At 40.0% G+C, this 13,751-nt stretch overlaps 1 pseudogene; it reads left to right on the forward strand.

Annotated features, from left to right (window-relative positions):
* Positions 1-10,598: 10,598 nt before the first annotated feature.
* Positions 10,599-13,001, forward strand: LOC123459548 (annotated as a pseudogene).
* Positions 13,002-13,751: the final 750 nt, after the last annotated feature.

Below are 13,751 nucleotides of genomic sequence, written 5' to 3' on the forward strand. Positions count from 1 at the left end.
GTCAGCACAAAATCAGCTACAGAATTTTGCACAGGTGTTGACATTCAAAAACGTTTTGATTTGGAGTCATTTCAGCTTTTAGATTTTTGGTTAGAGAAAATAAGTTTTTTTTTCATATCCTGAGGTACAGATAATTGAATAAACATTCTTTTTTGTTATGGTCTGGCCTTGCCTTAGATCAATCTACCCAAGTAACCAGTTATCAGTTTCATGAAGACAAAATCAGGATCCCTCATGTTTTAATATGTGTTTGTAATAAGTATTAATTATGGGGTGGAGAGATAGCTTGGCAGTTAAGACATTTGCCTGTCCAGCCTAAGGACCCAGGTTCAAATCCCCAGGACCCACGTAAGCTGGATGCATAAGGAGGCACATGTGTCTAGAATTTGTTTTCATTGGCTGGAGGCCTTGGAACACCCATTCTCTCCCCTCCCCCTCTCTCTTTTTCTTTCTCTCTCTCAAATAAAAAAATAAATAAATAAAATAGCCAGGCATGGTGGTGCACACCTTTAATCCCAGCACTAGGGAGGCATAGGTAGGATTTTTGCCATGAGTTTGAAGCCAGCCTGAGACTACATAGTGAATTCCACATCAACCTGGGCAAAAGTGAGATATTACCTTAAAAAAAAAGAATATTTGAAAAAATAAGACAGAATATTAAAAATAAATAAAATAAACATTAGTTATCTTGGGATTGCTTAATAAAAAATCTTTTAGTTGTCATAGTCATGAAAGTTGTGAGAAATATTAATTTTTATTAAATTGTTTAAAAATACTATTTAGGAGACTAAGGAGTTGGGACAGCGGTTAAAGGCTTTTAATTGCAAAGCCTGGTGGTTAGCATTCAATTTTCTAGCTACCTGCTTAAAGCTAGATAACCATTTGCTTGTATGAGCAAGAGTCCATGCTGTGAACAGACACATACAGACACACACACACACACACACACACACACACACACACACACACAAATGAATTCTAAAAGTACCATTTGACAAGCAGCATTGGCAGTTATGTCACTACTGATAAGATTACAGGCTTAATTTCAACTTCATTTAGTAATATCTTCTTTTTAAAAATAGATTATTTATGAAACACAGAGACAGAGGAAGAGAGAGAATGGGCATGCCAGGGCCTGCAGACACATGTGCCACCTTCTGCATCTGGGTTATGTGTGTACTGGAGAATCAAACCTGTATCCTTAGGCTTTGCAGGCAAGCACCTTAACCACTACACTATCTCTTCAGCCCCTAGTATTATCTTCTTGACCAACATTATACTTTGAATGTGACACAGCTGTATTATCAAAAGATACTTCTTGGGGGCTGGAGAGATGGCTTAGAGGTTAAGGCATTTGCCTGCAAAGCCAAAGGACCCCGGTTCTACTCCCCAGGACCCACATCAGCCAGATGCACAAAGAGTTCATATGTAGTGGCTGGAGGACATGGCATGCCCATTCTCTCTCTTTCCCTCTCTCTCTCTCTCTCTCTCTCTCTCTCTCTCTTTCTCTCTCCCTTTCTCTCTGCCTCTTTCTCTCTCTCAAATAAATAAATAAAATATTTTTTTTTAATTTTTAAAAAGATACTTCTTGGGAAAAATGGCAGTGGGTGGGGGTTCTCTGCCAAGGAGAAGGAATAACACTATTGATTGATTATCCACATGTGTCCACACCTCTGTGACTACATATGAGATGTATTTCTACCCTGAGCCTTCTGTTGTTACTATGTTTATGTAAAGGTAGACCCATATATCTCACGATTTTTAAATTATAACAATGCATAGAAAACCCACTGGACTATGAAGGATAAATGGGTTTTGCATGGAGTTTTTCTTCTTAATTATCAAATGGAGTAGAAGTAGAGATGTGACTGAACTGCTTTTGGGGAAGTTTTAATCAAGTGTTACCTCAGCAGGCAACAGATGGAAGCAAAGCCACTTGATACCAGCTCTAGCAGCAATGTGCCCAGCACACGATATGAAACACAGATGTTTATCTGGAATGGCCATGATATTGGAAAATGACAATTTGGAGGAAAGCTATTGAGTTCCAAAACCTCTCCAGTGCCATATTGTAAACAGGCAGGACAGCCTGCATGGGGCTGTGTTGCTACCTGACTCTCTTACTCTCTTTTGGTGACAGAGGGCACAGCGAGTGCTGTGTTTGGCAATAAAAACTCAAGTCACGGATGCCTGTTTCTGCATCCTCTAAACAATGTTCTCATAAGAGATTTCTCTCCTTTCCTTTGTCTCTATTAAACTTAACATTCAACATTTTACTATACTCTTATGTATTATAGGTGAAAAATTTAATCTGATCTCTAAACATATTTTGATCCTAAAATTGTCCAGTTTATAGCATTTAGGCATTCTACTTGTTGTATGTCACAATTAGCCTGCAGAAGATTTTTTTTTCCCTCCTGAATAGCTATATTTTTAAATTGTTTATTATATTGGTTACATAGCATTTTGCATTCTGCCTGCTCTAAAAGCAGTTCTTCTTCCAGCAATGAGGGTAAATATCGAGTGAGCATTAATTTGAAACCGTAGTCATGAGTTGCAGTATGTGGTCCGAGTTGCATTTATATTTTCCATATGTTGATAGGCCCAACACCAGCATCTGTGAGACTTTACGTAAAACGCAAATGGAAAATTCTCAGTGTAGTAGACCCTTCATCCATCCTCTTCCCTGGGGCTAACACACACTGTGAAGATCCAGGAATCTCTGTGGATAATTCAGGCCATAAATCTCACTGCTGGAAGCAAATACCTTGTAAAGAACTGTCAACTCAACTACATCAAAAACTACAGCATACATGTCATAGTAGCCTGTCCTTTCCTGGGGTATCGACTAAGAGAAAGTTCTCAAGTTAGGCTTGGGGCTGCTTGAACAGGGGTTTCTGCGAGCTTGGGTACCTATGTAATAGCAGAGATAGATGAGGCCTATCAGGTGAGGCTCCTCCCACTGCCTCCCACTGGGGGCAAGGTTGGTCCTGTTTCTTCTTCTGTTACGTGAGTATGTGTTCCATCATAAGTGACTCCTCATGAGCAAATCTACCCCGCCATTACCTCCTAAAGGTCCACTTCTAACTGTCATCCTTGTGGAACTAGGGCCTCAATATCACATTGGTTAAAAATAATTTGTTTCAGCAACAGAAACTAATTTGTTATTTGGAGCTATTTGTTTTTTCTTGTATTTTTCTTTTCCTTCCTCCTTCTTTCTCTCCTCCTCTTCCTGTACTGTCTTCTATTTTATTAATATATTCTTAAAATATTTTATTTTTAATTACTTGTGAGAGGAGAGAAAGGAGAGAGAGAGAGGGAGGGAGGGAGTAAAGAGAGAGAGAGAGAGAGAGAGAGAGAGAGGGAGAAAGAGAGAGAGAGGCATGCCAGGGCCTTTATCCAATGCAAACGAACTCCAGATGCATGTACCATCTTGTGCATCTGGCTTATGTAGGTCCTGTGGAATCAAACATTGGTCCTTTGGCTTTGTAGGCAAGCACCTTAACCACTAAGAAATCTCTCCAGCACTTCATATTTACTTATTTTTGAGGAAGGGTCTCATTCTAGGCCAAGCTGACCTGAAACTCCTCTGTAGTCATAGGATAGCCTTGAACTCACTGTGATTCTTTTACCCCAGCCTCCTGAGTGCTGAGATTAAAGACCTGGCCTTCTTTGCTTTATTTTAGACAACCTTTTCCTTAGTTTTTATGCTCTGGAAATGGCTTTGTTTCTTGGCATGCAACCTTACTTTCTTGATATCCACAACCTTTGTTAATTTCATGATTTGAATTTGATTTCATGGACTTAGAAAGGTCTTAATATTTTGTGTTCATTCATTAAACAAGCAAAGATGACCATTTGGGGATCAGGATTTGAGGTTTAAAGGCACCCCAAGTATTGTTAGTATTTGCTAGTTGGTTGCATTTTGAGATTTTCAGATAAGTATACAATGTATTTTGTTTGTATTTATCCCCCTATGACTCATATGTCCCTGTCAGGGATCCTTTCTGTTTCCCAATAATTTCCTTTCTATATTCATGTTTGTTGTTTTAGATTACATAACTGAGAGAAAACATAATTTTTTTTTCTTTCACAGTCTGACTTGTAAATTTTGAAAAACCTGGTTATGACTTACTTTCTAACCTATCCTTCAGTTACACACATACTCCTTTGACATTTTCTTGATTTCTTATTTGGATATTTGGCACAGAAAGAAGTATTTTCTTTCCCTCCTTTGATATATAAACCATTTTCTATGACCTCTTTTAAAGATTTATTTTAACATTTATTCTCGTTCATTGTGATTTTGTGAGGCCTTTCTTTCCTGATTAAATTATGTGCTTCTGGGGTGGAGGGAGGAACAAGGAGATTCAAAATAAAATCTTTCATGTTTATAGCCTGCTTTTAATTCCAAGAGTTCTGTGAATAGACTGGTCTCTCTTAGTTAGTTACATGTATAAATGAAAGTGGTATTAAACTGCAGGTTTTACTCTACACAAACCTCAAACTAAGGAATACAAGCAACTTAGGATTTTTTAACTGTTTCTTTCTTTTTTTTTAAATCTAACAAAAGTAAAAGATGATGTGTATTTGGCAAAACTCAAGGGATTGTCAAGTTATTGATGGAGTTGGATAATTTGATTAAGAGAATCTTTGTTTGCTTGGAAATTTGGTATTGCCAAGACTGGTTGGATGGCTCAGTTGATAAAGGTGCCACCAGATGATCTGAAGTTTGAACCCCAGAACCAATGTTGACAAAATGGCTCCTGTATTTATAGTCCCAAATGAATCACCAACTTTAGAAGGCAGAGTCAGGAGAATTGTGAGGCTTGCAAGCTAGCTAGCATGGCCTTCCCAGTGACAACCAACAATGTAAGGACAGACCCTGCCTCAAGCAAGGTGGAAGGAGCAGACCAAGACATGGAAGTGGTCCTCTGACCTCCATGTGCAGTCAGTGACAAATACACACTCACCCCCCCCCTCCCTGTCACACTCACTACAAGAAGAATATTGCAGGCTTAAAAATGTTTTTTAGAAGTGCAGACAGACTGAAATAAAGTGGCAAAGTCTTGTGACTACCTGAAATTTCTCCCCCAGTTCTTCCTCGCTTACCAAGAGCCAAACAGAGCCTCCTGTGATTTTGTGTCATTCTTGGTTGGAGCTTTGAATGTTGGCTGGACTGTCCCATGGGCAAAATAAAAGGAAGAGTTGAGACAATAATGTGCATCGTTCAAGCACTGTGTGTGTTATTAGAGAAAACAGGCTCTTAGGGCTTGGTGGATCCTGCTATAATGAATACCCTAGGTGAATGACCTTCCCACTGCTTTCTGTGACATAACTAGAGGCAACTTGGTCTGCCTTTGAGACACTGCTGGAAGCTAATCATGTGTCTGCTTGTGTCCACTTCCTATAAACCTTAACCTCCTTACAAAAACATTTTAAACTTCACACATGACTGTAACATCTCCTATTAAAATTCAGGCACTCACTTCAAATAACACTGATAGTCTAAGATTGAACAATTACACAAAAATGTACTGGGGATTCAAATGTCTTACCACAACATAAAAGGCTTAATAGAGAAGAGGCTTCTAGTAGGAGAAATAATGTTATAATCAATTTGAATTGAAGTCATAAGAGACTGCTGTTTTTGGATTAAATATCTCATTGATGCTTCCGGGAGGCAAAGAGGGAGTTTGTTTTGTTACAGTCTACTGGGCAAATGTAGGAGGAAGGGAGGCTGATTCAACATTACACTTCCTCACTCTGAATAGTGGATAAGTACACTTTTTGTTAATTTTCTATGAGAGAGAAAGAGAGAGAAGGAGGTAGAGAAAAAGAAGGTGAATTGGTACATCAGATCCTCTAGCCACTGTAATTGTAATCCAGACACATACATCACTTTGCGTGTCTGGTTTACTTGGGTTCTGGGGAGTCAAACCTGGGTCTTAGGCTTTGATGGCAAGCACTTTAACTGCTAAGCCATCTCTCTGGCCCAAGTGAGCATACTTTTCGATGTTAATGTCAACATCCACTCTGGAGTTAATGGAGACAGTTTAGCCAAACTTTCTCCACAGAAGTTCCTTGGATGTTAAAGGGGGGTATCTGAAATCATCCACACAATATCCTCATTTGATTTTTAACACCTGTTTGGTTAAGTCTGGTCAATGAAACAACATGAAGCCATAGAGTTTCCTCATAGAGTAAATAGAAAAGTTCTTGAAACAGGACAATGAGATCACAGATGACCACTTGCAATCAGAACAGAGTAATTATATTTCCAAAACAATCCTCCATTGAGTGAAATAAAATGGCAATGGGTAGATCATGCTCCTCCATCTCAGAATCCCTTTCAATATCATTCTCCATGATTCTAAATGTGATTGCTAGTCACATTAGTGTCTGTTACGCATTATTTTTGCTATTCTTTTTGTGTGCAAATTTCTTTAACTATAAGCATGGATTTTCATTGCTTATCTAACTTCAGTAAGCGTTGCATACATAAGATTATGTGATGGTTTGATTTAGATGTCTCCCATAAAGTTAGGTGTTCAGAATCCTAGATTCCCACCTGATGGATATCTGGGAATCAATGAATCCTGGAGTCAGTGTATTGTTGGGGCAAGCTTATGGGTATTATAGCCAGTTTCCTTGTGCCAGTGTTTCACACACTCCCCTGTTGCTATTGTCCACCTTATGTTGTCCAGAGGGTGATGTCCACCCTCTGCTCATGCCATCATTTTTCCACTGTGATTATGGAGCCTCCCCTCTAATCTGTAAGCCAAAATAAACCCTTTTTCCCACAAGCTGCTCTTGGTCAAGTGATTTCTGCCAGCAATATGAACCTGACTGCAACAGTAATTATAGTACTGAGGAGTGATGTCATTTGCTGTTAGACATCTGATTGTGTGGCTTTGGCCTTTTGGAGTTGATTTTCAAGAGGGATGTAAAAGAATTTAAAACCTTGGCCTAAGAGATGCCTTGCAGTGTTGTAAGTACAGCTTGATGGACTATTCTAGTCAGAGTTGGAAGACCTGAATGCAGTAAGAACTATGGACTGTGAGGTTTGGCTTGTGAGGGTGAGAAAGAGCTTTGCTTGGACTGGCCCAGGGACAATTTGTGTGAAGGCTTGCTGTTATACCTGTGTCCTGAGAAATTGTGCAGGGTTGCAGTGCATAGAAATAGACTGGTGTGAGCAAAGGGATATGGAAAAGAAAAAAAGAAAGAAAATTTTGGGTGAATTACTGCCTGTTCAGCTGCAATTTGGAGATTAAAACCTTTGAGATTGAATTGGCTGACCTGCACTGGGGCAAAAGTAAGAATGTTGACTCTTTTAAAAGGGCCTGAGTGCTCAAGGAGTGTCCCTGTTCTTCAAAGTCTGCTTTAATCCCCCTTTGATTAACAAATTGGCACTCTACCTGGTATTGTGGAGTATAAGAAATGCAGGAAAGACAGGGTCATTGAGTTTGCAACATGATCTTGTGTTTTGGAAACAGCCATAGGCAGTGTGAAGCAGGTTTACTGGATGTCTTCATGGAGACCCAATGGAGCCATGAAGATGAACTGTGGCTTGCAGTGGAGACCCAGTGGAGATTCTGGGACTATGAGATAGTTGCCAAGGAGAGCTGCTGGCCCCAGATTAAGTTTGCCAGGAATGTGAGTACCTAGCAGGAGGGATGGAATTGGAACTTCAGAGAGTTGTTGCTGGTTAGAATTATCAGACTTAGAGATTTATCACTTACTAGAGTTGTTGGACTTGAAACTACAGTGTCTGATGTTTGCCCTGGTTGTTTTAAATCTTGTGTTGGCTGAATCTTTCTTTATTAAGCCCAGTGCCATCTTTTGGAGTGTGATTGTTTATTCTGTGCCATTATGGGTTTTGGCGGGATTTTTTTGGTGTTATGGGTCAGTTAAAAGACCTTGGATTATGGGGTTATTTGAACATCATAAGGGTTAAAAATTACAGAAACTTTTAACGTTGGACTGAATGCATTGTATTTTATATCATGTATGGATATTGGTTTATGGGGGCCAGGGGCAGAATGAGGTAGTTTGATTCAGGTGTCCCTCATAAACTTAGGTGTTGTAACTGCTAGTTTCTTAGCTGATGGAGATTTGGGAATTAACGCCTCCTGGAGGGAGTGTATTATTGGGGGTGGGCTTATTGGTGTTATAGCCAGTTTCCCTATGTCAGTGTTTGGCACATTGCCCTGTTGCTGTCCACCTTACATTGTCAAGGGGGTGATGTCCACCCTCTGCTCATGCCACTGTTTTCCCCTGTCATCATCAGCTCGAGTCTGTAAGCCAAAATAAACCCTTTTGCCAACAAGCTGCTCTTGGTCGAGTGATTTCTGCCAGCAATGCATACCTGACTGAAACAATTATCTTTCATGAAATATCTCTTATTTCTTAAAAAAAATAAATTTGCATAAAGAGAATGTATTCTATATCACTGTAATCTAAAAATTTTGAAAATAATATATGAAGAATTGAGTGATACATTTCAATTCCAACAATTCTGTTTTACATAGACACAACTGTAGTTAATGTTTTATTATAATTCTGTTTGCCCTTTCTCTAAGATCATGTTTATATTTGGGTATTTAGTATCAAGGAATAGATCTCACCCTTCCTCTCAGTAAGTGCATGAAATTGTACCCTACATATTTCTGTCTTTCCATAAAGAGCTAATTTGTTCTCTAATAATTGTATACACACTAATCTTTGTATATACCATATTTTATTTACATTTTTTCTAATTATAAATATCACACCTTATAGTGTTTTTTTTTTTAATTTGTATCAATGCTCAACAATTATCAACATAGCTGCATCTTTTTTTTTGGCATGTGTGTGTGCGCATGCATGCTTGTGTGTGTTGTGTGTCATGTCAACGTGTGGGCCCTGTAGCAGGGTACACCTGTCTATGGAGGCGTGTACTTGCCTGTGGTGGGATGTGCTCACCTGTGGTGGCAATAGAGGAATATTGGGTGTTCCCTTCCCTCACACTTCTTCCCATTCTTTTTTTAAAAAAATATTTATTTATTTATTTGACAGAGAGGGTGTGAGAAAGAGAGGGAGGGAGAGAGAAAGAAAGAGTGAGAATAAGTGACCAGACATTCTAGCCACTGTTAACAAACCCCAGACACATGTGCCACCTAGAACATCTGACTTATATGTGTACTGGGGAATTAAACCTGGGTCCTTAGGCTTCACAGGCAAGTGTCTTAGCTGCTAAGTCATTTCCCCAGCCCTTCTTATTGTTATTTTTTTTAAGGCATATGCCACCACACCTGGATTAAATATATTATATTTTATTTATTTATGAGAAAGAGAATGGGTATTCCAGGGCCTTTATCCACTGCAAACGAATTCCATACTCATGTGCCACCATGCACATCTGGTTTACATGGGTTCTTCAGAATAGAACCTGGATCCTTAGGCTTCACAGATAAGCACCATTAAGCCATCACTCCAACCCTATTTTTTTATTTTTGGGGGGGGGTTGAGGTAGGGTCTTGTTCTAGCCCAGGCTTACCTGGTATCTAGTATGTACCTTCAGGGTGGCCTAGAACTCACATCAATCGTCCTACCCCTGCTTCCCCAGCAGTGGGACAAAAGGCATGTGCCAGCAGACCCAGTTTTTCTTTTTTATTTTATTTTATGTTTTCTGAGGTAGAATCTTACTTTAGCCCAGGTTTACTTGGAACTCACTCTGTCCTCCAAGGCTGGTCTCAAACTCCCCTTCTCATTATTCTTATTTGAGCCAGAGTCTCTTACTTGTTTCAGTTTGTTCCTTTTTTTCCTATCTAATGTGAAGCTTTATCTTAGACTACATGTTTACATGGAAAGTGCTCCTAACCCCACTGAACTATCTTTCCAGCCCCAGATGTATGTTTTCATTTCTTTTATATGACTAATTATTAAACAGGAGTTTGCAAGATGACGGATTATATAAGAATAAGTTGACATAGATACAAAAGGAAATTCTAACCACTTGCAAGCTATGAAATGAAGAGATTAGGTCCTACAAATCTATGGTGAAAATGAGACTAAAGGCCTTCCTTCTTCCATAAGTGTACTATTTTCCTTTTTACATAAGGAAATACAGTTGATGAACAACTGTATTTTTAATACCCACCCTCAATTATGTTTCTACATATTTGAAGTTAAAAAAGTCCTTTTAAATTTATCTATTTGTCATGAACTGTGGCCTGCTTCTGGAAGCACATGGCTTACTTTGGGAGGGAAAGGGAAGCAAACAGTTGTTACTGAATTAGGAAATCAGAAGTGGAAGTTACTATGTAGCAACATTGGTAATCACTTTTGTTGGCTGGCTCACTGATCTATCTCTGAACATATTACCTGAGCATCTGTACGTCCCACCCATGGTGCCAAACAACCCACACTTGCCCAGCACTGCTGTACTCCCTTTTGCCTTGGATGTTAGAAACTCACTCATCCAAGAGTAACATATATTTTAACGAGTTCATCATACTGTACTAACATAAATTTCTTTCATGGGGACTTACAAAATATTATGGCCTCCTTAAGAAAAGGATGCTTAGATTTCTAGTAAGTAATAAACAGATAAGGAAATGACAGATGGTACAGCATCCAGAAACTACGTGAATGATGGAGTGCAGGCTGAAGGAGAACCCAAAGGTACTTGTATGGGACTGAGTTCTGAGTATAAAGAGATCAATGTGGGAAAGTTAGTAGAAATAGGATTACTTTACCTGGGAAGCAGGCTAAAGACATTAGGGTTATTATAGACATGCAGTAGAATGTAATGCATGACCTAAGTATTTCCACAGTTAGAACTAAGTTTTGACAATGGAGAAGAAAACTCTAGTAGGTGTTAAAAAGTTTACTTTTGAAGTCTTGGCCTATTACTAAGCAAAACCATTGTTAATGTTCAAACCCATAGCATATATGTTTTGGAACATTATGTTTCTTGTTGCACAATAGTGTTTCTTTCTTTATGGAATTTATACTGGATCATAACTATGTACTCATTGAAAGGAGTATAGAGTTTGAGCTACTATCATACCAAACCCCATGTTTTTTTTCTAGTTTTCTTTTAGATACTCAATATATATGGGGTGATTTTAAATCTTCCTTTCTTTATAGTTTGTCTTTGAAAAAAATGTTTAAGCATTTTTATTTATTTGAGAGTGACAGTCAGAGAGAGAGTAAGGCAGAGAGAGAGAGAGAGAGAAAGAGAGAGAGAGAGAGGGAGAGAGGGGGGGGGGGGAGAGAGAATGGGCACACCAGGGCCTCTGGCCACTGCAAACGAACTCCAGATGCACACACCCCCTTGTGCATCTGGCTAATGTGGGTCCTGGAGAATAGAGCCTCAAACCGGGGTCCTTAGGCTTCACAGGCAAGTGCTTAACCACTACGCCATCTCTCCAGCCCTTTTAAAATTTTGCGATGGAATTTCACCCTGGCACTGCCGCTTGCATGGAACTTGTTGCATAGCTTAGGCAAGCTTCAAATTTTTTATTCTCCTGCCTTGGCCTTCCAAGTGCTAAGACGACAGGTTTGCACCACAATGCTGTGTCTAATTTCTCTATTCTTCACTTCATTTAAACATGTATATAATGTGCTTTGATCATGTTCGCACCGTCACTGTCTCTTATTGGTCTCTCCTTCCTACTGAAATTCCCATTCTTCCTAAAGCCTCTTCCCCATGTTTTAGGTTCGTATTAGGGTCGTTTGCATGAGCGTGAGTGTGGGGCGTGTTTGCTGGAGCATGAGCGCTTGCCAGTGACACACTGCTAAAGAAAGTGACTCACACAGGTCCTAGTTTTGTGTTGCCTTGGAGAACCCGATAGCTTTTATCGGCAATGACAACTTAAAAGTTTCTTAGTAAGTGTGAATTATCAATATAATTCTGTAAGTTCATAGTGGTTATGGGAAACCTGTTCCTACAGTCTTGCTAATGATTTTTGCTCTGTAAAGTTCATGGTTATTTGCCCTTCTCCTGCATGCGGGTCATATCTGTGACTTTCTTCTAGTCAACATCATATTACAAGACTGACAGGTGTGTATGATGACTTGCACAGTAATGTCACTTAGAGGGTGATGAGGCTATATTATGAGAAATACGACTTTGGTGATTGCATGTGCATTCCAGAGCACATTTACACAGGCCTACATGTGATAGGTCGGTCACTCCAAATAAGGCTTAATCCAGTCAAGAGATGTGGGTGATGGCGATCACTCTTCTGCTGCTCTTGTCCATCTGATGCTGGCCAGAAGGTGATGTCCACCCACTGCACATGACATCATGGAGCTACCCCTGTAATCTGACTGTCTGGAATAACGACCTCAGTGGCCATAGTGGCTCCACTCTGGGTGCCTGCTGTGGGCTTCACACCAGTGCCCAGCCTGGGAAGCTTTGTGAATGCCACTTTTTGCATGTCAAGGGCCTCCATTGGTAAGCAAGCCTGCAGAAGCTCTCTTGGCATCCATCCTGCTTGGACCTGGCTCCTGTCTGGGGCACATTGTATTCAGCCATGGGGTGTGTCTCCTAAATGGTCTGGAAAGATTGGCGGGCGGTTCACAGAGGAGGCTGTGGTTCCGTTGGGTCTCTATACTGGTCAGCTGGCACTGAACTAGAAATGCCCCCTATCTTCTTTGGTACCTGGCAGATAGATGGGGTAAACCTACCAGCTTCTTGCCTGCTCTGCCCCTACCTGGCTCAGCTGGCCTTTGCCACCATGCTCAACTACTATGTTTGGTGTTATAACCATGGTCGGCCTGGGGCGGGCATCCTCCAGAGTGAGGATGCCCTAGCTGCCAAGGATTGCAGCATCACCAGCCAGGTGTCATGGGTGGTAGTAGCCATCTTGCTTTCATGGTCATCAGGCCTGCTGGTCTTCCTGGATCTTGGCCCAGGGGGGACCTTCAGTCCAGAGGTGGTCCTCTGGAAGAAGAGGTTGTCCAAGAGCACCATCCTGTCTTCCCACACTGCCCCAAGAGTTATTTTGTAACATTGGGTTTTACAAGCCAAATACAGTCAAAAAAAAAAAAAGATATGGGTAATCAGCTGTGCTGATATAATACAACATACTGTCTTATATTGAAAGCCTGTTGATAAGTAGAGGAACATCCAAAGGAGCTATAACAAGCACATCATAGTAAAAACATTGCCAGTCACAGTTGTTCATTATAACTGTCAGGTGGTATTCATTGTACATAATTGCATGTGTACTACTTTTGCATGACTGGAAGAATAGAATATTTTTTTATACAAGCATCACTACAATGTGAGAAATGCATTACCTGATGATATCTAAGATATCACTATGTGATAGAAACTTTTTCAGCTCCATTATAATGTTATAAGGATGCCACCACTGTACATGGTTCCATCATTGAGATGTCACATGGCACATGACTTACATGAATGATGAGTCCAATAAGATGTGGTGCTCATCTTGCTGGAGTCCCACTGACTGTCACTTAACTTAAGCAAACAAGGAACCATGTTGGTGAATTCTATGTTGCAAGTGTGATTGGCATCTAGGAGCTAGTATCTAACAGGTTATTTAGGCAGGAATTTTGAGAAAATAGTCATTAACACCTTCATTAAATTCTGCATTGTGGTCCTTCATCTTAACATTGCCTAGTGGTATTCCAGATCAGAATTATCAGAATTCAGGTTGATTAGTTATCTGTTTTGCTCTTAGAACCCACTCTTGGAAACAGTGGTACTTGAAATTCTCTTCTGTGCAATCCAT

Source organism: Jaculus jaculus, chromosome 1, assembly GCF_020740685.1.
Source record: "Jaculus jaculus isolate mJacJac1 chromosome 1, mJacJac1.mat.Y.cur, whole genome shotgun sequence".
Taxonomy (NCBI): Eukaryota; Metazoa; Chordata; class Mammalia; order Rodentia; family Dipodidae; genus Jaculus; species Jaculus jaculus.